Source organism: Dipodomys spectabilis, unplaced genomic scaffold (assembly GCF_019054845.1).
Source record: "Dipodomys spectabilis isolate Male_0828 unplaced genomic scaffold, ASM1905484v1 ptg000199l, whole genome shotgun sequence".
In the NCBI taxonomy this organism is placed as follows: domain Eukaryota; kingdom Metazoa; phylum Chordata; class Mammalia; order Rodentia; family Heteromyidae; genus Dipodomys; species Dipodomys spectabilis.
In genome coordinates, this window is record NW_024870876.1 from 3,106,228 (window position 1) to 3,132,995 (window position 26,768).

The window sequence follows — 26,768 nt, forward strand, 5'->3', positions numbered from 1 at the left end:
GTTGGTCATGGGCTGAACTCTGGGCCTGGGTGCTGTCCCTCAGCTCTTCAGCTCAAGTCGAGCGCTCTACCACTTGAGCCACAGCGCCCCTTCTGGCGTTTTTCTGCTTATGTGGTAATGAAGAATCGAACCCAGGGCCTCATGTATGCGAGGCAAGCACTCTACCACTGAACCAACTTCCCAGCCCCTGTGTTCTTATGTTTACTGCTTTGATACTCCAAAAATGATACATGCAGATGGACCTTGCAAAGCTGCATAAAATAGAGCTAGCTGTTTATTAGTGACTTGTGGTAATAATTTTGTCATTTGTTTAGAACTGTAAATACAAAGTATTTCATTAACTCAGAATCTAGCCATCGGATAACCTAATGGTGATATTCAGCTGTGTTAAAGACACAGCCAATACTCTGAATAATCTTGAGGGGGCATGGGGCACAGCTGACTGCACCAGTTGTTTGCTGCTGCATGGGGTACCAAGTCAAGGCAGCCTAACCTCCTGCCCCAATCCAAAGACACAGCCCAAGCAGATTATCCAAGTATGAGTCCAGCTGTTTTAGAAGTAAATAATGGTTCCCAAATATTCGATCATTTTACAATTTGAAATACTAGAAGTATGTACTTTTTATATGTGTTCATCTTATAATAGACAAACTTTTTTTTGACTGTTTCATGAGTTTGCATGTCATCCTTGAGCAAGGGTCATGTTAATCTTCTCAGTATAGTTACGATTTTAGTATATGCTATCGAAATAAACACCAAAGTGTGTGTGTGTGTGTGTGTGTGTGTGTGTGTGTGTGTGTGTGTGTGTATTGGGGGGGGGGGGGGGAGCATTGGTCATGGTGCCTGAACTCTGGGCCTGGGTGCTGTCCCTCAGTCCCTCAGCTCTTCAGTTCAAGGCTAGCACTCTGCCATTTGAGCCACAGTGCCACTTCTGGTCTTTTCTGATTATGTGGTGCTGAGGAATTGAACCAAGGGCCTCATGCATGTAAGGCAAGCACTCTACCACTGAGCCAACTTCCCAGCCCTATTTTCATATGTTGAAGAGACTCTTCCTTCCTCCTCCTCCTTCTCCCCCTCCCCCTCCCCCCTCCCCCCTCCCCCTCCTCTTCCTCCTCCTCCACTATTGGGTCCTTATTGATGATCTGTAGATATAGTTATGGGGTTATTTTTAAACATAGTCCTTTCTAAGATGTACCATATTTTCCACATCTTTCTCATCTCAAGAGTTTTATGTCTCCCAGGCTTTAAAAAAATAGTGTTGGGGATAGAACCTTAGGCCTCATGTATTTATGTTTGCTAGGCATGCACACTCACTCTACCACTGAGCTGTATTTTCAACACTTTATGTTATTGTTTTCTCCATAGGCTACTTTGTTGTTGTTTTCTGGTTTAAATTATGTAAGTTGTTTGCGATGGATTTAGGGATTTGGAGATTTAGGAAAACACTGTCACCCTGTACTTGTTTTGTACTCACTCTGAGGATCCTTTCTCTGACTGCTGGCACCATGCAGATAGTTGTCACTACCTAGTCAGCAGCAGGCTTGGCTTGGTACTTGGAGATGGCGAATGATGAGAATTTCAAGTGTAATGAAAGGCAGAGGAGTCTCTGACTCTTAGTTGAAGTCTTATGCTTCTCAGCCAGTCCTTAGCCTAGGAGATTCCCTCACCCATTCTCTTCTCTTTGCTCTGGACCTTTTGTAGGTCAGATAGGTTAAGTATGATTATACCTATCAACACAAAACTTTCTCCCTTCAAGAGCCTCAGGGAATTAAACACTAAGCTGTTTCAGAGTCTTTCAAGCATCATTCTCTTGCACTGGGCTCTTTACTGTCTCTCAAAATAGTTTGTCCCCTATTTGCCCCCATGCCTTCACAGTCATCTTGTGAGTGCAGTAGCTACCAGCTAGGGAGAGAAAAGTGGCTGGAAGCTGTGGTACATGGATTAGGAGTCAAACATTATGACAATTGCAGAAATTCAGTATAGAGCATAAGCTTTATCAGTTGGGATTTTCTCTCCAGAAATATGGTTTTCCATTCTGTGTTTAACTCTTCAGTTTTATCTCTTTGGGGGCATTTACGATTTCTTCCTATAGGTCTTGAACATCTGTTGTCGATTTCCAATTTATTTATTTAGTCCTGAATATGTAAGTAAGACATTGTGAGGCATTAGCTTCTAGTGTGAGGTTGTTATGATTTTTATTTTATTTGAAAGAGATTTTCAGGGGATTTTAAAGTACATCATATATTTATTTGCAAATAAAATACATTGACAGTATGTATGCTTTTTCTTGATTGTGGTTTTAACAAATTGCCTCCATTTATTCCCCATTTGCATACAAAGCTTAGTAGATATTTATGATCTGATATGAAAGGTTTCCAACTATTTATGCTGCAATATCTTCAATATTTGTTACCTTTCCAAAATTTATATTGAAACTTAAATCCCCAACTGAACAGAATTAGGAAGTAGGTGTCAGACAAGGGTGCTACACAATTGTAATTCCAGCTGCTTAGGAAGCAGAGATCAGGAAGATTTTTGTATGAGTACAGCTGTGACAAAAAGACAGAGACTCTATTCAAAGCAACAAATCTGGTATGGTGGTTCACACCTATAATCTCAGCTAAACAGAGACATATATATTAGAGAATTATGGTCTACTCAACTCTAGACCTTTGCAAATAGGTAGGATATTAGCTGAAAATGAGCTAAAACAGAAGAGAGATGGGGTGGCTCATGTGGTTGAGCACCAGGTCCTGAGTGCAAACCCCAGTACCATAAAAAGGGAGATTTTAGGAGCTGATTAATTTCTGATTATTATTTCTGATGAATGGAATTACAAATTTTAGGTAAAGGTTGCCCTTCTCCATTTTTTTTTTTTTTTTGCTATGTGAAGACACAGTGTTTTTTCCCCTTCCTCCCCACAAGATGACACAGTAACAAGGAACCATCTTGGAAGAAGAAAGCAAGCCCTCACTAAGAGCTGCCATCTTGACATTGTACCCAGAACTGAGAACATGAATTCGATTCTTTGTCCATTACCCAGTCTCAGATATTTTGATAAATATTAGGCATGGACTGACACATAGATGTGACTAAAGCATGTTAAATTAAAATAGATATAATAGATACTTTAAAATAGGATTTTCTTTCTTTCTATTTAATAATATGGCAAATCTTTATAATAGATTCTTTTTGGCAAGCAGTAGGGTTTGAACTCAGGGCTCATGACACTCTATGTCTTCATTCCTAATAACAGAGTTTTAAAATTAAAATATCTTGATATTCTTAGAAATTTTTTTGTTTTGGTACATTATATTTTTAATACATTTTTATTGTAAAGATATTGCACAAAGGGGTTACAGTTACATGAGTAAGGTAATGAGTACATTTCTTATTGAGCATTGTTACCCCCTCCTTTGTTTTTCCCCTACCATCCCTACCCTACCCACCTCCCCAACGTCTCCCTCCTCCCCCAAGCTGTAAAGTTCATTTTCAATGTAGTGTCCGATACATCTCATTGTTACAATGGGTCAACCTGTGTCCTTATTTCAGCATTTTGTTATTTCCCTTCCCGAAATTAGAAAAATGTATATACTAGATGTAGGGCACCAGAATCAAATACAGTGAAAACAGGGGTTATACCCTGGGGGAAGAACATACAAAAGAAACAAAAAAATCACATAGTACATTATAAGTACATTAAAAACAACAGCAAAAAAGATAAACCTTTTGTGTCCCTATCTTGGTGTTCATTTCCCTTGGCCTCATCTTATAGGGTCATATGTACATAGTTTTGACCTTTTCTGCTTGACCTAGACAAATACTAGTTATTGCAAATAAAGGAAACCATGGGGCCTATGTTTCTTTGGTCCCATCTTTCCATTTCCTCAAACAGGATCCGGTTCGATCCGGTTCTAACCAGTTTGATCCGGTTCGATTCGGCTGGATCTGATTCGATCCGGATCCCAGTGGGATCTGGGGAGAACCCATGTCAGTGTGTTCAGACTCAGTTTGAGTCAGCTGAAATTCAGCACAACTGAGACAATTGGGAAGTGGTAAGCCTTGTAGTTTGCCTCCATCTCTCTCACAAACAGAACTTAACAACTTGGTTTATGTCTCCATCTTTTCTTCAATAGGCTAAGAGGTTCTAACCGGCTGGATCCAGTTCGATCTGGCTGAATCCGGCTAAAACCGGCTTGATCCGGTTCGAACGCCTAACCGGTTTGAACCGGTTCGAACCAGTTTGTTCTGGTTCTAACCGGTTTGATGTGGTTTGAACCAGTTCTGACCAGTTTGACCCGGCTCTAACCGGTTTCATCCGGTTCTAACTGCTTTGAATCTGTTTGATCCGGTTCAAACCGGTTGGATCCGTTTCTAACCGGTTAATCAACCAGAAATGGAGATGTGACAGAGTGCCAGCCTTGATCTACAGACAACAAGTGACAGGATATTCATACTCAAAGTGGCTAATATAGGAAATGACCTCACTTTTGGTAATTAAACCTTGTCTGTCTTCTCAGCCTATTGAGGAAAAGATGGATACACAAATTGTTAAATTCTGTTTGTGAGAGAGATTGAGGCAAACTACAAGGCTTACCACTTCCCATTTGTCTCAGTTGTGCTGAATTTCAGCTGACTCAAACTGAGTCTGAACACACTGACATGGATTCTCCCCAGATCCCACTGGAAGGGCCTGCACCATTTTCCACTCTATCATTGGCCTCTGCTCATGTTCCCTATCTAGGGGAAAATTCCTTAGGTTAATCTGAGAGAAATTAATATTACTGTTCCTTGAAACTTCAAGTTCGTTTTAGTTGTTCCTGAAGTATGTGTGGGAAAGTAGAACGTTGAGCTTTTCCACTTCCTAGCATTGTTTAGATGCCAAGCCTTCCTTCTGTATCTCACCTGTTAGGTTTCAATTTTGGAGTGATATCAATGGACACAAACCTCTGACTTGAGGGTGATCACTAGCCAGGATAAAATCCCATGTAGTGAAAACACTTTAGGCCTGAGCTACCTGGATGGTCAAGGGTAGGATTCTGTGCCAATCCGCAAATGGTCCTGCACATTCAGGGCCAGGTGCAAGCTGATGAGTTTTTACATTTTTATTATAAAATTGTCATCATTTATTCTTCTGCTTCACCATGGACATGGGAGGAACCTATTTGCTAAAGTTTGGATCTTGAATGTACTTGCTTTAAATGTTTGCTTGCTAGGCTGGATCACTATTTTGTGATGGTGAGGCCTTTAAATGTGAACATATACAGGGTCATATGCACAAATAGATAAACGTATTAACTAAAGCATGGTATATTCATGAAGTATTCCGCTGATGGAACTCTATAACAAAATGAATGCCAGGAAGCTGGAACTTGAGATGTCAGTGGAGAGAGCAAGGTTAAGGGGAGAGGGTTAGATGAATATAGAGAGGAAGGTTGGGAGAAAGATGGAAAAGTGTGTAGATGAAGGATAAAAATATAACAGAATTCTGTAAATGGAAATAATGTGTGATTCTATATTCCTAACTTCAAGTGGAGAGGTCTTAATTTCAGATGTGTTGCCACATTGTCACTATAAAACAAACATGTGCTAGAATTTCCACTATTTTATGGATCATATTGCTTCTCAGTCACAAAAGTGGTACATACAATTTTTATCAAGTCATTTAAGCTTTGAATTAGACATTATGATCACTGATACTGTATTAGAGCAATAGAAACTCATGAAGTGGCAAAGAGTGAAACTAAGAAGACCAGGGCTGCTCTCCCTGGGCTTGATTTCCAACAACACTTTATATTTTATCAGTCCTCAGTAATCTGGAGAAAAGTCACCTATTTTTAAGCTCTGAATGATACAAACACAGATGATCTGTGGTTATTCCTGCATAAATGGGCAACTCCACATGAAACAATTACAGGTATTAATACTTAAAGTATAAACATAAGTAAATTTTTGTTCTAGAGGAGTGCGAAATATAAGATGGACTGAAATAAATATTATGCATTAGGATTTCCCCTAAATCTTGGAGTCACTGGCACTTAAAGAAACAGAAAAGATAGACTCTTTGTGTGACTGTAAAAAGTCTTTAGTACACTCAGGTGTGAAGCATCTAAAGTTACAGTTTAGCTAGACACAGTGGTTGGTAAAAATATTGGATTTTTAATTTATACAATTATTTATTATCTTGCAATAGTTGTATAAAGGGATTTCAATCCAAAATGTCAGTTTGGGATATGCCTCTTTTCTTTTTTTCTGGCTTTTTGTAGATTTTTTAATGCATTATTGTTGTTTTAGGGGTAATATGCAGAGGGGGGTTACAGTTATATATAAGTCAGGTACAGAGTACATTTCTTTTTGAACGTCACCCCTTCCTTTGCTCTCTCCCACTTTTTCCCTCCTGTTCCCACCCATAAGTTGTTTAGTTCATTTTCAATGTAGTGTCTGGTATCACTGGTACATTTTTTTCATCCTTAATCTGCTCCCCTTTACTCTCACAAAAACTCTCAAGTCTCTGTTTTCTGGAGTTCATTTTGATTTTTTTTTTGTGGTCATGGGGCCTGAACTCTGGGCCTAGACACTGTCCTTTAGCTCAAGGCTAGTGTTCTATCACTTGAGCCACGGTGCCACTCCCGGCTTTTTCTGCTTACGTGATGCTGAGGAATCGAACACCCAGCCTCGTGCATGCAAGACAAGCACTCTACTACTGAGCTACCTTCTCAGTCCCTTGATAAAGATTATTTTATATGATCAGATCCACATAAGTATTGCATCTTTGTGCTCTTCTCTTAAGAATATCCTCTTCTGGCCTCAGTGGCTGTGAATGTCTAAAGACCTGTATAACTTATGATGTTTCAGTGTATTTTTTTTACCATCCAGTATATTTACTAATAGATTTATATTAGATTCTGGTTACCACAAATGAAGGAAATCATGCAACCTATGTTTCTTTGGGTCTGGCTTACTTCACTTCATATAATTTTTTCCAGGTTTTTTATTTCCTTATGACAGGATGAGTAGAATCATTTGTCCACTGAAGAACATCCACATTGATTCCATATCTTGGCTATGGTAAACACTGTTTCAATAAATATAGATGTGTTGGTAGTTTTAGTGTGAACTGGTTTGTGGTCAATTGGAGAGGTGGTCAATTGGAGAGGTGTCCAGAAATGAGATTGCTGGGTCATAGGAAAGCTCTATGTTTAATCTTTTGAGAAACCTCCATACTGCTTTCTGGAGTGGTTAAAAAGTTTATATTCCCATCAGTATTATAATAGAACTCCCATTTGGCCACATCCACACCAGCATTTTGATCTATGTCAACACCTTTCATCATTCTCCCCTATCTCTCCCAACCCAATCCATTCTCTCGAGTTACCTGGTTAATGTTAATGTATGTGCATTGAATAGTATGACAGTTTTCCCACTTTTCCCTTCTCCATTAATCTGACTCTCCTCCCTTCTACCCCAACTCCCAACAACACATATTTGAGCTTCTTGGTATTCATTTTGTTGAAACTGTAAGTCAGTAGTTATACAATTGCAAGCATTCCTGCATGTGCCATAATTAATATATGTTTAGTATATATTTCCATATAGGTTTATAATTCAAAACTAACTTCCACATATGAGAAAAAATCATGGACATTTTGTGTCTCTGAGTCTGATGTATTCACTTAGTATACTTTCTCCATTTCTCTGAAAACATTATTCTTTCTGAGTGATGATTAAAATTCATATGTAATATGCTAATCTTGCACACTGTACAGTCTTCAACATTTCTTCCCAAAGAACAGATACAGTAACAAAGATGGGGCCTATAGAATAGCATGGAAAATGCAAGGTGGTTCTTACATTGCCATAGGTACAGTAGGAGCTCTGACATCTGTTTGAAACCCCTGAACAGAAGCATTCATCACAGCCTTTCTGATTATCCTCTTGCAAATTGAAGAAGCCAGATTTGCAACGACTGCAATCTTCTCCTTCAACGTTCTCCTGTGAAGAGAGAGTATATTCACAACCAGAAGACACATCCTTCAAAATTAACAGTCATACAATGCATATGTCTGGGTAGGAGGAATACTGACCATATAATCTTCATTTTACCTTCTCATCTGTACCATTCTAACCACTCTAGAGGAAAAGACTACTGGAGATCTCCTGTGTTTAAAGTTATGAAGGCTAATGAACTCTATTTTTTTTTTAAATAGAACAACTGTGAGGAGTAGCAAAAAGTATAATCTCTCAGTTTATGAAATAATTTCTCTTGACCAGTTCTTCCAAATGAAGGCTTCCTGTTTTAAATAAAAAGATTTTCAATACTTAAAAAAAAATTCATATGTAAGTAAATAAATTAATACATTTATTTGAATATATATAAATTTTATTAATCATCATGTTTTCTTAATACACTCATCCATTGTAGGTCATGTGAGTTGTTTCCATAACTTAGCAGTAGGTGTGCAAGTATCTTTATTGTATCCTGTGTGTTGGTTTGATTAAAGGTTGTCTGCACTAGATTTTTCAAGAGTGAGCATGATACATATTTCATGATGTGTAGTTTACTGTGGCCATAGGTGAATGGTCCTCTTCTGACTCTTTTTCCATGGTGTGACATGCAGTGAGATTCTCTGCATCAGAATGACGAGTCTTTTGTTTCTGTGCTTGGAATTATTTATCATGGTGGTAATAGAGCTATTTATTCCTTCTGGGGACAATTCCAGCTAGTTTCTCCAGCAGATGAGATTTTCTATGAACAACTACGTAGTGATCTAGACAGTATTATTCACAACCACAATCTACTTCCATAGTCAACAGCCCATGAAGAGGTCAGTCCAGCGGCCTAGATCCTCCCATTGAATACAACATATACACCTGTTTAATGTTGCTCTATGGTCATCCCCCAGTCACCTTCCTGAGGCTTTGATAATTATGCTTTTACTCTATCCATAGCTTTGTCTTTTTCAGAATCTTTTGTAGTTGGAATCATATGCAGAATAGCCTGTAGAAAGGGACTCACTACTATGGGGCTTTTTAAAAAAGTTGTTTTCTATCTGTCTTTTTGCTTTTTTGTTCTTTTTTTCTTTTCTTTTTTATTGTGAAAACACCATACATAGGGGTTACAATTACATACAAGATAATGAGTACATTTCTTTTCTCCTTAATTATTTGACTCAATTATTTGTTATTTTTCGTGCTGATTTCTTTCTCTTTTTCTTCTGTCTTTCTGTGTGTGTGTGTGTGTGTGTGTGTGTGTGTGTGTGTGTGTGTGCGCGCGCGCGCTTGCACATGCTCATGTGTCAGTCCTGAGGCTTGAACTCAAGGTCTGGGCACTGTCTCTGAGCTTTCTGTCTTAAGGCTAGTGCTCTACCCACTTGAGTCAAAGCTTTATTTTCCGCTTTTTTTAGTAGTTAATTGGAGATAAGAGACTCACAGTCTTTCCTGACTTAGCTGACTTTGAACCATGATCATCTCAGCCTCCTGAACAGCTAGGTTTACATGCATAAGCCACTGGCACCTAGCTCTTCTGTGTATCTTTTTGGTTTTTTTTTTTTTGCAAATTCTTTACTGTGCTTAAGTGATTACATAATTTCACAAATTTCACAGTGTTGTGGGATAGTGATGTTTAGTTAAGGTCACAAACACATTCTAACTTTCATGGGCAAATTGTCTATCACAGTCTACAAAGTTTATAAGTTCTATGAGCTTTGACAATACAGTTATTTCTTCCACATTGGGTGATATGTACATTCCTTTCCTTTTTCATTGTGTCACCTGTTCCCTCTTTCCCTCCTTCCCATTGCTGCCATTGAGTTGCTTAGTTCTTTTTGATCAACATTCAGTGCAGCTGATGGAGCCCACTGTTGTACATTTTTCCCTGATTCCCTCTAGTTCTGTGTCCTCCTTCTAGTTTCCCTCTGGTGTGTACATATATACTATATATGGGATCAGCAGCATGGGGTTATTTAGTAGTGATTCGACCAGATGAGTAGAGATCCTTTTTTTCTCAACTTTGTCGTATTACCTTACGTTTTGGATTTAACATGCACTTTTCAGGGAGACCATGTGCCATTTGTCTCTTTGCTCTTGGCTTATCTCGCTCAACATGATTTCTTCTAGGTCCATCCATTTCCCTGGAAATGCCATTATTTTGTCCTTTCTAATGGCTGCATAATATTCCATTGTGTATAGATACCACAATTTTTTGATCCATTCATCTGTGGTGGGACATCTGGGTTTCCATATCTTGGCTATTGTGAACAGTGCTGCAATAAACATTGAGGTACATGTGTCCTTGTATCCTGGTTCCTGTTGTTCAGGATAGATGCCTAGGAGTGGTATGTCTGAGATATAGGGGAGGTCAATATTTAGCTTTCTGAGGTACCCCCAGACTGCTTTCCAAAGTGGTTGTATAAGTGTACATTCCCACCAGCAGTGTAATAGGGTTCCTCTTTCTCCATATCCCTTCCAGCATTGGTCATTGGCTGACTTTAGGATGTGGGTCATTCTGACTGGGGTAAGGTGGTATCTCAGGGTTGTTTTTATTTGCATTTCCTTTACAGACAGGGATGATGAACATTTCCTCATGTGTTTGCCATTTTTATCTCTTCTTCTGAGAAGTCTCTCTTTAGTTCCCTTGCCCATTTAGTAATTGGTTTGTTGGGTTTGGGAGGGATTAGTTTCTTGAATTTCCTGTATGAACTGGATATTAACCCCTTATCTGATATATTGCTGGTAAATATTTCTTCCCATTTAGTTGGTTGTCTTTCTTGCTTGGTTGCTATGTCTTTAGCTATGCAGACACTTTTTATTTTAAGTTAGTCCCATTTGTCGAGTCTCTCTCCAATTTGTTATGACCCTGGAACTCTGTTCAGCAAGTTCCTGCCTGTGCCTATAAGTTCAAGTGTCTCTCCTACTCTGTCACGCCTACTCCGGTGGAGTCTGCTTAGCATGGGAAACCTGCTTTCAGACCTGAGAATGGGGCTTCACAGATACCTATCTCTGAGAATGGGACTTCACCGAAGTCTACCTCAGAGAATGGGGCTTCAAAGAGGCCTACCTCCTGGAAAGGCTGGCAAGCCCCTGGGAAAGATGTGTTTCTGTTCCTGTTTTTCTTTTCTCCACTGTATAGGAGTGCCTATTACTCTTTTACTGTTTCTGCTGCTCATTGTACTTACTCATGCTCAACGTTCCCTTATTCAAGGCTCTTTCTTAAGAGTGTTGACGACTCCAACATCTGATGAGTGTCTTAAAAATATGACTAACTCACCAGAGTTAAGTGCTACCCTGAAAGCCCCTCTTATGGAGGCTAGTAGACAAGTCATAAGTAAATATAAAAGTATTGGGGTTTCATGACGTCACTTCAGCAGAAGGAATTGTTTGTAAGAGATTTACAAGAAGCTGTAGGCGCGGCTAGAGCAGAAAGAGTGTATGGCAATTGCTGGGAAAACTACTTAGGAGAAAGAACTTCCTGTTACTCTCTTTCATTTACTAAGAGACTTGCTAGATCTAGGCCTCCTTGGTGCTTACTATTAAAGAAGGAACTGGAAAGATCTTATGGGACAGTTAAGGCCTCTATAGAAAAAAGTAATGGTTAATTGGTGATAAACATCGAAATCCATTGTATTTCTTAAAAATAGAGGTAAAGCCGGAAACAAGTGCCTATCAGGCGACCAGCTGGTGACCACCCAAGAATGAAGCCCTGCAGCAAGATTGTGTAACCTTTTGCCCTTTCTCATGGAGACTTTTGCTATAAAAGTTTGTTATCCTCTGCATTAAATCGCACTCAGCATCCACTCCTCTTGTGTGTGAGTTGTCTGTTTGCCATCTCCCCACCTATTCCAGTTCCTCCACTAGGTGTCCTCCGTTGTCCCGACAGAGCCGGTCCGAGGCACTACTCTGTCCTGCAGTAGTTTCAGAGTTTTAGGTTTGATGTTAAGGTCTTTAATCCATTTGAGTTGGTGTTAGTGCATGTGACAGTATGGGGTCCACTTTTAGTTTTCTGCATGTGGCCGCCCAGTTTTCCCAGCACCAGTAGTTGAAGAGGCTGTGCTTCTTCCACTGTACGTCTTTGGCTCCTTTGTCAAATATCAGCTGACTGTAGGCATGTGGTTTTATTTCTGGATCTTCTATTCTATTCCATTGGTCTTCAGGTCTGTTTTTGTGCCAGTACAAGGCTGTCTTTGTTATTATGGCTCTATAGTAGAGTTTGAAGTCCAACATCAAGATCCCTCTCATGTTGACTTTTTTGTCTAGAATTGTTTTGGCTATTCTAAGTGTTTTGTTGTCCCATACGAATTTTTGGACTGTTTTCTGTATTTCAGTAATGTACATCATTGGGATTTTAATAGGAATTGCTTTGAATTTCTATATTAATTTTGGCAGCATGGCCATTTTCACTATAGTAAGTCTGCCTATCCAAGAGCATGGAAGGTCTTTCCATTTCCTGGTGTCCTCTGAAATTTCTTTCTTTAAGTTTTTATAGTTTTCATCAAATAGTTCTTTTACATCTTTGGTTAGGTTAATTCCTAAATATTTTATTTTTGGAGAGGTTGTGGTGAATGGGGTTGTTTCCTTTATTTCCCTTTGTACTTGTACATTGTTGGTTTACAAGAAGGCGACTGATTTTTGTGGGTTGATTTTGTATCTTGCTATTTTGCTGAAGTGGCTAATAAATTCTAAGAGTTTGGGGGAGGAGTTTTTGGGATCATGAAGGTATAGTATCATGTCATCTGCACAAAGGGATAGTTTAATTTCTTTTTTTTCATAGCTCTTAAAATGTATTCATTTATGACTGCTGCGCATTGCTAAGCACTAGGTTTATTTAAAGTTAAATTAGCTTTATATTTCCTTGCTTCTGTTCATTTCAAAGCAGCAAGATACTGTAGCCAGACTTCCCTTGAGCAACCCATAAATAAGAAACCTATATAAAATTCAGATACTTAACTGATTGCTTCAAACAATTGCTTTGAAAATGCAATAGTATTTTTTATGAAAAACCAACAAGTAAGAAGTTTCTATCAAATTCATTCTTAGAGGAATAACTTTTTCAATTGCTCATCTAATTGAAGGATATGAATATATTCAGAAAAAAATCCTCCAATGAATGCATTGTTCAGTCTGAAAGTGCTTACAGTATATTACAAAATTGGTAACAAATATTATTAAAGAGAAAGTTAGGCACCATAATGTCACAAGTGTTCAACAGGTTCCTGATTAACTCTTTTTTTTTAATTGTGAAAATACCATACAGAGGTGTTACAATAACATGAACAAGGTAATGAGTACATTTCTTATCATGCATTGTTGCCTCCTTTGTTTCCCCTTACCATACCTTCACATTCCTCCCCCTCCACTCCCAGGGTGCCTCCTCCCCAAAATTGTAAAGTTCTTTTTTCAACATAACACCTTGTACATCTCATTGTTGCAATGGGTCCACCTCTATCCCTAATTTCTTCCTTCTCTATACAGATCCCTTTAATGTCTTTTTCTTGCCTATTGCTCTGGCTAAGAATTCCAGGACTATATTGAAGAGGAGAAGAGAAAGTGGGCATCCTTGCCTTCTACCTGATTTTAGGAGAATTGGTTGTAGTTTTTCCCCATTAAGTATAATATTGGCTATTGGTATGTCATATATGGCTTTTATTGTTCTAAGGAATGTTCATTCTATTCCTATTTTCTCCAGAGCTTTTAACATGAATGAATGTTGTATCTTATGAAAAGCCCTTTCTGCATCTTTTGGATTTGTTGATATGTTGGATTACATTTATTGATTTACGTATGTTAAACCATCCCTGCATCTCTGGGATGAAACCTACTTGGTCGTAGTATATGAATTTTTTTTTGTGTTTCTGGATTCTGTTAGCTAGAATTTTGTTAAGGATCTTTGCATCTGTGTTCATCAAGGAGATTGGTCTGTAGTTCTCTTTTTTTTTGTTGGGTCTTTGCCTGGTTTGTGGATGAGTGTGATATTGGCATCGTAGAATGAGTTTGGGATAGCTCTGTCTTTTTGTTTCTCTGAAGAGCTTGAGGAGTATAAGTATTAGTTCTTTAAAGTTCTTATAGAATTATGTTGTGAATCCATCTGGTCATGGGCTTTTACTTGTTGGAAGACTTCTGATTGCTTCCTGTATCTCATTGTAAGATATTGGCTTATTTAATTGATTTATTTCTTATTTGCTCAGTTTGGGCAACTTGTATTTCTCCAAAAATGCATGCATTTCTGCTAGGTTTTCTTTTTTCATTAATTTAGCTTTTGAAAATAGTTGTTTATAATTGTTTGGATGTCTTGGGTATTTGTTGTGATTTTTTTCCTGTGGAATCCCTAATCTTGTTGATTTGGGTTTCCTCTCTTCTTTTCTTAATTAATTTTGCCAAAGGTCAATCAATTTTATTTATTTTTAAGAAAAACAACAGATTTTGCCAGGTGCCGATGGCTCATGTCTGTAATCCTAGCTACTCAGGAGGCTGAGATCTGAGGATCACAGCTCAAAGCCAGCCCAGGCAGGAAAGTCCGTGAAACTTTTATCTCCAATAAACAACCAGAAAACCATAAGTGGCACTGTAGCTCAAGTAGTAGAGCACTAGCCTTGAGCTAAAGAGCTGAGGGACAATGCTGAGGCCCAGAGTTCAAAGCCCACGACCAAGAAAAACAAAAACAAAACAAAACAAAACCAAAACAAACAGATTTTTGTTTTATTAATTTTATTTATAATTTTCCTATCCTCTTTCTCATTAATTTAAGCTCTTAATTTGGTTATCTGGCTCTGTATAGTAACTTTAGGTTCCATTATTTTCATATTTTTCTAGTAGTTTTAATTGCAACATGAGATTATTTACTTGGTCTGTCTCTGTTTTCTTGATGTGGGCACTGAGGGCGATAAATTTGCCCCTCAGGACTGCTTTTGTTATATCCCACAGGTTTCTTTGTGTTATGTATTCATTTTCATTGAATTGTAGGAACTTTTTAATTTCTTCTTTAATTTGTTCTGTTACCCAGGTGTTGCTTGGAAGTATGCTGTTCAATTTCACATATTTGAGCAATTTCTAGGGTATGCCTTGTTATTGAAAACTAAATTGATTCCACTGTGTTGAGATAGGATACAGGGGATTATGTCAATCCCCTTGTATTTGCTTAAGTTCCTTGTATGGACTATGATATGGTCTATTTTGGAGTAAGTTTCATGAGCTGCTGAAAAGAATTTGTACTGTGTTATTTTAGGGTGAAAAACTCGGTAGACATCAGGTAGTTCTACTTGAAATATGACCTCACTTAATTTGGTAGCTTGTTTGCCAATCCTCTGGTTGGTGGACCAGTCCTTTGGTGAGAGTGGGGTATTAAGTCTTGTAGAATTATCGTATTTGGATCTATTTTATTCTGTAAGTTTGAGACTATTTGCTTGACATATTTAGGTGCTCCAATGTTTGAGGAGCATAAGTTGATAATGGTTATGTCCTCTTCTTGGATTGTTCCCTGTATTAATATGTAGTGTCTTTCCTTGTCTTTTTGTATTGATTTTAATAAAAAGTTTATTTTGTCAGATATCAGGATACCTACTCCTGTTTTCTTACTGGGGGCATTTGCTTGGTAAATCTTTCTCCAACCCTTCACTCTGAGTTTGTTTTGATGTTTGGCTGTGAGGTGGGTCTCCTGAAGGCAACAGATGGATGGCTCTTGTTTTCTGATCCAATCTGCAGTTCTTTTTCTTTTGATTGGTGAATTGATTCCGTTAATATTTATGGTTGTTATAGAGAGATGCATTGTGTTTCCTGTCAATTTCTTTTCCTAAGTTTTTCTTCTTTCTTTTCCTCATGTGCTTACTAAGTTGGATGTCTAGTAATACCTGTCTGATGAGGATCCCTGTTCCTGATTGCTTTCTTCAGGTTGTGTTCCCCTCTTAGTATTCTTTGTAATGCTGATTTATTGTTTATGAATTCATTTAGTTTTTCTTTAATTTCATTTCTCTATCGAATGTGAATGCTAGCTTTCCTGGGAATATCAGTCTGGGCTGGCAGTTATTGGTTCTCAGGGCTTGGATAGTACTTTCCCAGGCCTTTCTTGCATTTCGTGTCTGTGTGAAGAGATCTGCAATGATTCTCGTTTTTTCCCCATTGTAGTATAGCTCCTTCTTTGGTTTGCTGCATGTAAGATTGTTTCTTTATTATTAAGATCTATTATTTTTACTATAACGTGCCTAAAAGTGTCTCTCCTGGGATCCTGCTTGTTAGGTGTTCTATATGCTTCTGTTATATAGATGAGGTGTTCTCTTTTAAGATGGGGGAAATTTTCATTGATAATCTTGCTGAATAAGTGTCGCATTACCTTTCTTTGATATTCCTCACCTTCATCCACTCCAATTATACAAAGGTTAAATTTCTTGGCACTGTCTGCTTGCTCTTGAATTTCCTTTTGGCATAGTTTAAGTGATTTTTCCATATCTGTGACTTTTTTCCAGTTGCTACATTTTGTCTTCCATATCTGACACTCTAATTTCCATTTCACTTTGTTATGGCTTCCATTGTTGTTTGCATGGGGGAAATTGAGCCATTTATGGATTCTATGTTGATTCTCAAAGTATTAATCTCACCCCTTAGGTGTGCACCGCATCTTTTTTTGCATGCATCTCCTGTTTGAAATCCTACACCTCTATTGAAATTTTGTTTCCATTTTCTTTAAATGTATGATCTATTTCTAACTTTAATTCTTGAGTCATTGCCTCCAGCATCTCTTGGATGTAGCATTTTTCTTCCATTCTTGCTTTGCTTCCACTGGGGATCTCCCCTGGGTGGCTGCTGCCTTTTGGGGTAGCTTGCTATCCTCAGTGTTGATAAACCTTGTAATTTTTCTCTGTGGTCTTTGCATGGGGATTCAGGGATTATTGGAGGCTAATCTGGGTCAACAGGTGGTTGTCTTTGCTTGATTCTGGGTTGGTTCCTGGATTGATTGATGAAGCTCGTTCTCAGCCCTGGGTTGGCTGAGAGAGTCTTTACCTGGTCTCGGTTCTGTTGGGGGAGAAGCTGATGTTCAGCTTCTAGTCTGACCCACAGAGGCCTCTCGGCTGTCTGCTGTAGATCACTGGCAGGTCCCACCTTTAGAAGGACTGAGCAACCTCAACTGCTCCTGTTTACTCCTACAGGTGCTCTTGGGGAGATCAGGTGAGCTGGCTATACTCTCCCAGTTGCTGGAATCTGCTGAGCTCCTGAATTTTTTTTTTTTTTTGGTCAGTCGTGGGCCTGAACTCTGGGCCTGGGCACTGTCCCTCAGCTCTTCAGCTCAAGGCTAGCACCCTATCATCTGAGCTACTTCTGGCCCTTTCTGCTTATGTGGTGCTGAGGAATCAGACCCAGGGCCTCATGCATGCAAGGCAAGCACTCTTCCACTGAGCCACCTTACCAGCCTTAGCTCTTGACTATTATCAGGTGCTGGTGGCCTGAGTTGTCCAATCCCCATCCTGGGATATATAGGTCAGGTTCTGGTGGTGCCTGGGCTTCTGGTTCTCCTGCCCTGGACACACAGGTCTTTTGCTGTCACGGGTGCAATTTGTAGGGGGTACAGTTCCCTGCTTTCCCCCCTCTGCTGAGGCGTGTGCTCAGCTTCTGATTCAATTGGGAGGAGTTGGAAAACTGATCCCCAGGCCTGGTCTGGCTCTCAGTCCCCAGCCTGGGGCATGCCAGTTGGACCTGTGCTGTTGGGTATCCCACTTGGGTTACGCAGCCTGGAGTATACAGTTTAGGTTTCTTCTGCTGTTGGCTATTGTGAGTCATGGGCGCTGTTCTTGGCTTGGGCATGTAAGCTCCCTTTCAGGGGCACTCTTGATCTAGCCTGGCCAGCTGGATATGCTCCACAGGCTGGTGACATGAAGTCTATTTACATATTGTAAGTATTTTTTTTTTAATTTTCTTTAGGTAGTTGTACAAAGGAGTTGCTATTCAACAGAGCAGTTTATGAATACAATGCCTCTTGATCAATGTCACCCTTTTTAACATTCTCACCTACTGCTCCCACCCCACCCCTTCCCTCACTTACCTAAATTTTTAGGTTAGGTGTTAGAGTTTTTAATTTTTAGGTTCGGTGTTAGGGTTTTTTTGACCACTGGACAGAGCAATTTATGTATACAATACATCTTGACCTGTAGTCCATGTGTTGGGGTTGGTGTCTGGGTCAAGATCTGGGGGTTCCCACCAGCTCTGGTCTCCCTTGAGGGGGGATATATTGTGCACTGCGGGGTACTTACCCTGGAGCTAGTTGGGAACTCTCCAGTTGTTGTTTCTGTATGATGTAGGTCTCTGGGTGCCGCTGCAATCTGCTTGTGTTGAGATGCTTGTGGGCTGGCCCGGGTGATAGCAGCTCAGCATCAGTGTTTCTCCCATCTCAGCCTCTGTTGCTGCTGTCCAGGTTGGCTCTGCAGGCTGCACTGCCCTGTGGCCGAGGGGTGGGGGACGGGTCTCTGCATGTTCTGAGCACTGAGGTTTGTCTCAGCTCGTGCTCTCGGGATCAGCACTAGTACCTTGAGGGTCTTTTGCACTGGCATCTGCGGGAATATCCCTGTAGTTCTGGGGTTCCCCCTGCGGGGCCGTGGGGCTGAGTGGCTTTGGTGAGATGGAGCCCCTCTGCTCCAAGGGTCAGAGGTGTGCAGGATCCTGGCTACAAGGTTTCTCTGTTCATGATCAGCAGGTCCAGCACCGGTACCTCAGGCGTCTTCTGCACAGGCAATCTACAAACGACCCCCTGAGTCTCTGGACTCTCCGGCAGCCCCCGCTGGGTGGAGCTGGCCATGGCTTGGTGCATTGCTGCATAGACAGTAAGGGCTGGGGGAAGGGTCTTCGGGCTTTTCCGTTCTGAAATTCTTCCTTTTCTTAATTTGTTTTTTTTTTCCACCTCCTGTTTTTCTCTGGGTGTTCATCTTTTTGTTGTTGTTCGTCTCTTGGAGAAATTAAATATTGGAACTCGAACTCTCTTTTTGGTTGGAGAGAGCTGTGGTGTTTTCCTACTGTCCCATTGCCATTTTGGTCCCCCTCTCTTCTATGTATCTTTTACAGATATTTTTTCATGATTTTCATTGCACTTATACAAAACTTTGTATGTAATGTATAATCATATTTTTAAGCTTATAACAAATGTTTTTCTTAAAAAACAAAATGTTTCTCAGAAATACAGAGTATATGACAGAAAAATGCAGCAATTGTGAAAACAACAAGCACTTCAAAATGCACAGGAAAATGTCTAATAAGGATATAAAAGAAAGCTACTAACAATACAGGTTGAAAATTCCTTATCTGGAAGTCTTGATAGCAAAAGTTTTTCAGAAATAAGAATTTGTGATTAGGGATTGAGTTTTGGAATATTTGCATATAAACATTAAAATTTCTTGGGATATGACTTTAATCCAAACATGAAATCTATTTACATTTTTTAAAAATTTTCCTTCAGTAGTTGTACAAAGGAGTTGCTGTTCAACAGAGCAGTTTATGAATATGATACCTCTTGATCAATGTCATCCTTTTTAACATTCTCACCTACTCCTGCCATCCCACCCCTTCCCTCACTTACCTTAATTTTTACGTTAGGTGTCAATTTTTTTTTGCCACTTAACAGAGCAATTTATGTATACAATGCATCTTGATCTGTGTCATTCCTTCAATTTCCCCTCCCTCCCCCCGCAAATCCACTCTTTCCCTTATTTCAAATTTCTCAGTTCTGTGGCATACACAATGCATTCTTGCCTTCATTCTACTCATTTCTCCCCATTCATTCTTGATCTCACCCCAAATATCCATGTCCTAATACTCATTTTGCTGGGCTTTAGCTTAGTCTTCTAAAGAATTATACTATACTATATTATACTTCATTTATAACCACTTGGTTCCTAACCAATGTGCTTACTTCTAGATTCACAGACAAATTCTAGTCCCCATTAATGAGAGAAACCATGCAACTTTTGCTTCTCTGGGTCTGGCTTACTTCACTTAACATAATCCTCTCAAAGTCTTTCCATATCCCCATGAATATTTCAATATCATTCTTTCTAATTGATAAGTAGAATTTCATTGTGTTTATATACATTTTCTTGATTCATTTGTTCATTGAGGGTCATCTGAGCTGATTCCATGTCTTGGTTATGGTAAATAAAGCTGCAATAAACATTTTTGTGGTGGTGGCTTTAGTGTAGCCTGTCTGTGGTCTATTGGATAAATGAAAGTGAAATTGCTGGGTCATAGGGTAGTTCTATGTTTAGTTTTTTTGAAGACCATCCATACTGCTTTCCAGAATGGTGGAACAAGTTTTACATTCCTACCAACTACCAATAGTGTAATAGGTTTTTTTTTTTTTGGACACATCTACATTAGCATATGTTATTGCTAGTTTTCATGATAATGACCATTCTAACTGGTGTGAGATGAAATTGATTTGCATTTCCTTTACAGCCAGAGATGTTGGACATTTTTTATGCGTCTATTGGCCATATTTACTTCTTCTTCTGAGAAGTTTTTCTTTGTCAATATTAATTGGGTTGTTGTTTCTTTGAGGGTTCAATTTTTTTAGATCTGAATATATTTTGGATATTAGTCCCTTGTCTGATGAATAGCTGGTTAAAAAAAAAACTCTCTCATTCTGTGATCTTTCCATTAGCTTGTTAGACATATCCTTAGCTGTGCAGAAACTTTCAAGTTTGATATAGTCCCATTTATCTATTTTTTCTTTGATTTGTTGTGTTTCTGGATTGTCACTTAGAAAGTTTTGACTTGTGCTAGAGTAGCAGAGTTTTAACAAATCAAAGAAAGGTTGGACAAATGGGATTGCATGAAATTACAGAGCTTCTGTATGGCAAAGGACATAGCTAGCAAGATTAATAGAAAGCCCACGGATTGGGAGAAGATCTTCACTAGCCTTACAACAGACAAGGGTCTCATATCTAAAATATACCTGGAACTCAAAAAATTAAATCCCCAACAACAAATCTTCAAAGAAACAACTGCCCAATAAAAAAGTGGACTAAAGACTTAAAGAGAAACTTCTCTGAAGAGGAAAGAAAGATGGCCAATAGACACATGAAGAAATGCTCAACCTCCCTCGACATAAAAGAAATGCAAATCAAAACAACACTGAGATACCACCTCACTCCAGTTGGAATGGCTAGAATCAAGAACTCTAATAACAAGAGATGCTGGAGGGAATATGGACAGCAGGGAACCTTACTGCATTGTTGGTGGAACTGTAAACTTGTTCAACCACTTTGGAAAGCAGTATGGAGGTTCCTCAAAAGATTCCACATAGAGCTCCCCTATGACCCAGCAATTCCACTTTTGGACATTTACCCAAACGTTCACAAAAAAGACCACACTAAAGCTACCAGCACAACTATATTTATTGCAGCATTATTTACCATAGCTAAGATATGGAACCAACCCAGATGCCCCTCAGTAGATGAATGGATCAAGAAAATGTGGTATATATACTCAATGGAATTCTCTGCCTCCATCAGAAAGAATGACATTGCCCCATTTGTTAGGAAATGGAAGGACTTGGAAAAAATTATAATAAGTGAAGTAAGCCAGGCCCAAAGAAACTGAGGTCCCATGGTTTCCCTTATTTGCAATAACTAGTATATTTCTGAGTCAAGCAGAAAAGGTCAGATAAGTTGATGTTAGGGAAATGAACCCTAAGATATGTATTCAAATGTTTTTTTTTTCTTTCATGTGATTGTTTCTAACACATTTATAAGATTATTTCTTTGTTGCTTTGTATGTTCCTCCCCTACGGTATAACCCCTGCTTTCACTGTATTTGAGGTTGGTATAATTTGTGGAGGGGAAGAGAAAAAACAAATCGTTTAAATAGGGATACAGTTGGATCCATTGCAACAATGAGATGTATAAGTCGTTATGTGGAAAAACAAACTTTACAATTTGGTGGGGGGGGATTTGGCGGGGTGCGGGGAGGGGGAGGATGGGAAGGGATGGGAAGGGGAAACAAAGGAGGAGGCTACAATGCTTGATAAGAAATGTACTCATTATCTTGCCCATGTAATTGTAACCCCTCTGTACAGTATTTTCACAATAAAAAAGAATAAATAAATAAACAGTTGATTTAAAAAAAAAGATTCATTGTACAAAAAAAAAGAGTTGTAGTGTTTTCTCCACCCTTCCTGTAAAAGTTTTTTGGTTTCTGGTTTTACCTTGAGGTCTGTGGTCCATTTTAAATTAGTGCTGGTGCAAGGTAATATATGGGTATCTAGTTTCAGTTCGTTGTACATGGATGTCCAGTTTTGCCAGTACCAATTGTTGAAGAGGTTACCTATATTTTTTGCTCCTTTATCAAATAAGCTATGGGTCTGTGGGTTCATTTCTCATTGGTCCCATTGTTCCATGGGCCTGTTTTTGTGCCAGTACCAAGCTGTTTTCATTGCTATGCCTCTGTTATTCCTCCAGCACTGTTCTGCCCGTTAAGAATTGTTCTTGTATTTAGGGTTTTTTTTTTGTAGTTGTTCCCTATTAATTTTTGGATTGTTTGCTCTATCTCTTTGAAAAATGTTGCTGGAATTTTGATGGGTATTAGATTGAATTCAGTTTTTACAGTGAGTTTAGTGAGACAGTATTTTGGCTGTGGCATGTCACATGAGGCCAAGTGTGAATTTTCCATTTGTGGCATTTTGGTATTGAGAAATGTCTAGATGTTGATCATTTTGGATTTTGAATTTTGAGTTTTTAGAAGTATTGCTGTACCTAAAAGATATAGACAAATATTTTTAAAGTTATAAAAATAACTGCACAAAGAAAAAATTAATCTATAAATCCCCAGAAAGTACCAATAAAATTATCATCAGAATTTTCATGTAGAATGTACCAAGTTGCAACAAAAAAAAATCTACAAAAATCAAAGATCTAGGAAAGATCAAAATAATATGGAAAAATAATAATAGCTACAATAATGAAGTCTTTACTTATCAGACAGTATGGTTGTACTAAAGTAGTAAAACCTGTGGTGGCAGTACAACATAGCACAAGAATTCATCAGTGTTACAAACTCCAAACATCCACATGTATTAAAGAACTGTATAGGATTCCAGAGGATTAAAAATCTGTGTACCACATGTACATAAAATAATTCTACATAAATTAAAATTCAAAATGTAAAAAAGTAATCTAATCTAATGATTATAGCAGAGGAAAGGATTCTTAAGCAAGCCAGCAAAAAGATAGCTAACTTACATTAAAAAATGTATACATAAGTTGGATGCCAGTGCGTATAATCCTAGCTATTCTAGAGGCTGAGATCTCAGGATCTCATGGGTCAAGGTCAGCTTGGGCAGGAAAGCCTGTGAGACTCCTATCTCCAGTTAACTATCAAAAAAGCTGAAAGTGAAGCTGTGGCTCAAGTGGTAGTGCTCTAGCCCTGTGCAAATAAAGCCCCAAAACAGTGCCCAGGCCTTGAGTTCACAGAACCAACACACACACAAACACACACACACACACACACACATACACACACACACACACACACACACACACACACACACACACACACACCACTAGTTATAATAAAAGGCCACTTTATAATAGATTAAAAGATAAACTACATTGAAAAAGCATTTGGAGCAAACCCAATGGTTATTGCATATACATGAAGAAGTGCCAATCAAATATGAAAATAAAGTGAGAAAATGAACAAAAGAACATCAGAGAGCAATAAATAAATAAATAAAACAAATGCTCATTCTAACTAGCTGTGAGGAAATATGAATTTAAAACTCATAAAAATTAATGATTCACATAGATTAATAAGAATAATTTAGGGCTGGGAAGGTGGCTCAGTGGTAGAGTGCTTGCCTTGCATGCCTGAGGCCCTGGGTTCGATTCCTCAGCACCACATAAGCAAAAAAGAAAAAAGCCGGAAGTGGCACTGTGGCTCAAGTGGTAGAGTGCTAGCCTTGAGCTGAAGAGTGCCCAGGCCCAGAGTTCAGGCCTCACGACCGGACCAAAAAAAAAATTTTTTTTTTAATTAAAAAAAAAGAATAATTTAGAGTCCACTATCTATTACAAAAGAAAGAGGACTCTCAGCCCTTGGGAGATACGTTGGCATGTTCTAAGCATATAAGTGTTTTAAGACCCACATGTTCTAACTCGGAGCCCATGGGGACAAAGAAAACATATACCAAAAGTATTATTTGTAATATTTGTAAGCAATCTAAATGTCCAGTAGTAAAGTGGATCATTTTAGTATGACATATTCATTTGTTGATTTTGAATCAGAGATTCTGGTCTCAACACTGGTAAATCCCCAAAATATTTGAATAAAAGCCTGTATTACAGAAGTAGGGCTATACATGACATCTTTACTACTAGTTACTTTTGAGATTGAAAGCATGGAGTACATTTCAGGCAAGCTACCTCAGTGTCAATCGTATAGATAAAAACAAGCTTAAATGCTTCTCCTACTTTAAAAATTCTTTACTTTCTGAATATACATACTCATTAAGCAATCATTGCAATGTTTTATTCAACTACTTGCCTCCATTTCCTTGATACTAAAATGCTATGATGCTACATCAAATCTACTTGGGAAAAACAGAAACATCTTAGAGAATACAAATCCTTAGGCAAAATTCTTTGCTTGCATTTTTCTTTGTAAACTTATTCCCCAAAGGACACTCTCCCAACATATGATCCAAGAATTTATTCTTCATGAGGATCCTGTTGAACAATGCAGCTCCTAGACATGGTCACCATTTCATGGTTTGAAATTTTCGGTGTGGGAAGGCACTACAAAATGAAGTCCAATTGAAAGGTCGTGACCTCCTCACTCTAAAGGACTTCACAGGGGAAGAAATTAAATATCTGCTATGGCTATCTGCCGATCTGAAATTTAGGATAAAACAGAAAGGAGAATATTTGCCTTTGTTGCAAGGAAAGTCCTTAGGCATGATTTTTGAGAAAAGAAGCACTCGAACAAGACTATCCACAGAAACAGGCTTTGCACTGCTGGGAGGCCACCCTTGTTTTCTTACCACGCAAGACATTCATTTGGGTGTGAATGAAAGTCTCAAGGACACTGCCCGTGTGTTGTCTGGCATGACAGATGCAGTATTGGCTCGAGTGTATAAACAATCAGATCTGGACACTCTGGCTAAAGAAACATCCATTCCAATTTTCAATGGACTGTCAGACCTGTATCATCCTATCCAGATCCTGGCTGATTACCTTACACTCCAGGAACACTACGGCTTTCTCAAAGGTCTTACCCTCAGCTGCATAGGGGATGGAAACAACATCCTTCATTCCATCATAATGAGTGCACCTTCAAGCAGCTACTCCAAAGGGTTATGAGCCAGATCCTAATATAACCAAGCTGGCAGAGCAGTACACCAAGGAGAATGGTACCAAACTGTTGATGACAAATGATCCATTGGAAGCAGCGAATGGAGCCAATGTATTAATTACAGACACTTGGATAAGCATGGGACAAGAAGAAGAGAAGAAAAAGCGGCTCGAGGCTTTCCAAGGTTACCAGATTACAATGAAGACTGCTAAAGTTGCTGCCCCTGACTGGACATTTTTACACTGCTTGCCCAGAAAGCCAGAAGAAGTAGATGACGAGGTGTTTTATTATCCACGATCATTAGTGTTCCCAGAAGCAGAAAACAGAAAATGGACAATCATGGCTGTCATGGTGTCTCTGCTGACAGATTACTCACCTACCTGTTCTCTCTGGTTGTTATGTAACTCTAGGCATATCTAGCACAAGTACTAGAGGTCCAGAAGCCAAAGTTTTGATGCTGTGATGTTCATCGAGAGAAAACAATGTTCTTCAGTATCACAGTGAATCAAGTTTATGGGAAAAAGAGAATTTCCTCTATGAATAAATCTCTAATATATTCTATGGAAAAAAAATTTATTCTTCATGAAATTCTAATATTTTCCTGGCATAAAGAATGAAGGTGTGGGCTGGGAAGGTGGCTCAGTGGTAGAGCGCTTGCCTTGCATGCTCGAGGCCCTGGGTTCGATTCCTCAGCACCACATAAGCAAAAAGAAAAAAGCCGGAAGTGGAGCTGTGGCTTAAGAGGTAGAGCGCTAGCCTTGAGCTGAAGAGCTGAGCGACAGTGCCCAGCCCCAGAGTTCAGGCCCCACAACCGGATCCCCCCCCAAAAAAAGAATGAAGGTGTAAGTAGGCAATTCAATAGTCTGCAATACTTAATTTGTTGTTTTAAGAAATCAATACTTCTGTAAAGTTCATTTCCACCATAGTATCTTGTGAGTCTCATAGTTACAGTGGGTCATCCTATGTCCTTGTTTCAGCATTTTGGTATTCCCTTTCCCCTTCCCAAATTAGATAAATATATATACTAGATGCAGGGTACTAAAATCAAATACACATTACAACTTCGGGGTAGAGGGGAGGAGTAGGGTGGCTGGGGGAGGAAAGAAATTGCAGAAGAAAAATAAAGGAGGGGGTAACAATGCTCAACAAGAAATGTACTCATTGCCTTACTCATGTAATTGTAACCCCTCTGTACAGCAACTTTACAATCAAATAAAATAAGAAGATTAAAAAATAAATAAAAAATAAAAACTCCCCAAACCCACAAAAAAGAAATCAATATTTTTTAAAAGATATCAATATTTTTAAACTAACAATATACTGTGCTAGAAAATATCACATATTTAAAACATCTCTAAGAAATATTTAAAGATATATCAACTTATAATTTGTGGACATAGTTTTATTTGGTAAGAAAAAAACATTACATGAATAAAAAAGAAAATTCTGAACCGCTA

The 26,768-nt window shown here is 38.8% G+C and overlaps 1 non-coding gene and 1 pseudogene across 1 annotated transcript; one reads left to right on the forward strand and one right to left on the reverse strand.

Moving 5' to 3' along the window:
* Nucleotides 1-646: 646 nt before the first annotated feature.
* LOC122121975 lies at nucleotides 647-754 on the reverse strand. Its single transcript, XR_006150073.1, has one exon. It is a non-coding gene; the product is annotated as a U6 spliceosomal RNA (small nuclear RNA).
* Nucleotides 755-18,595: 17,841 nt separating this feature from the next.
* Nucleotides 18,596-25,731, forward strand: LOC122121956 (annotated as a pseudogene).
* Nucleotides 25,732-26,768: the final 1,037 nt, after the last annotated feature.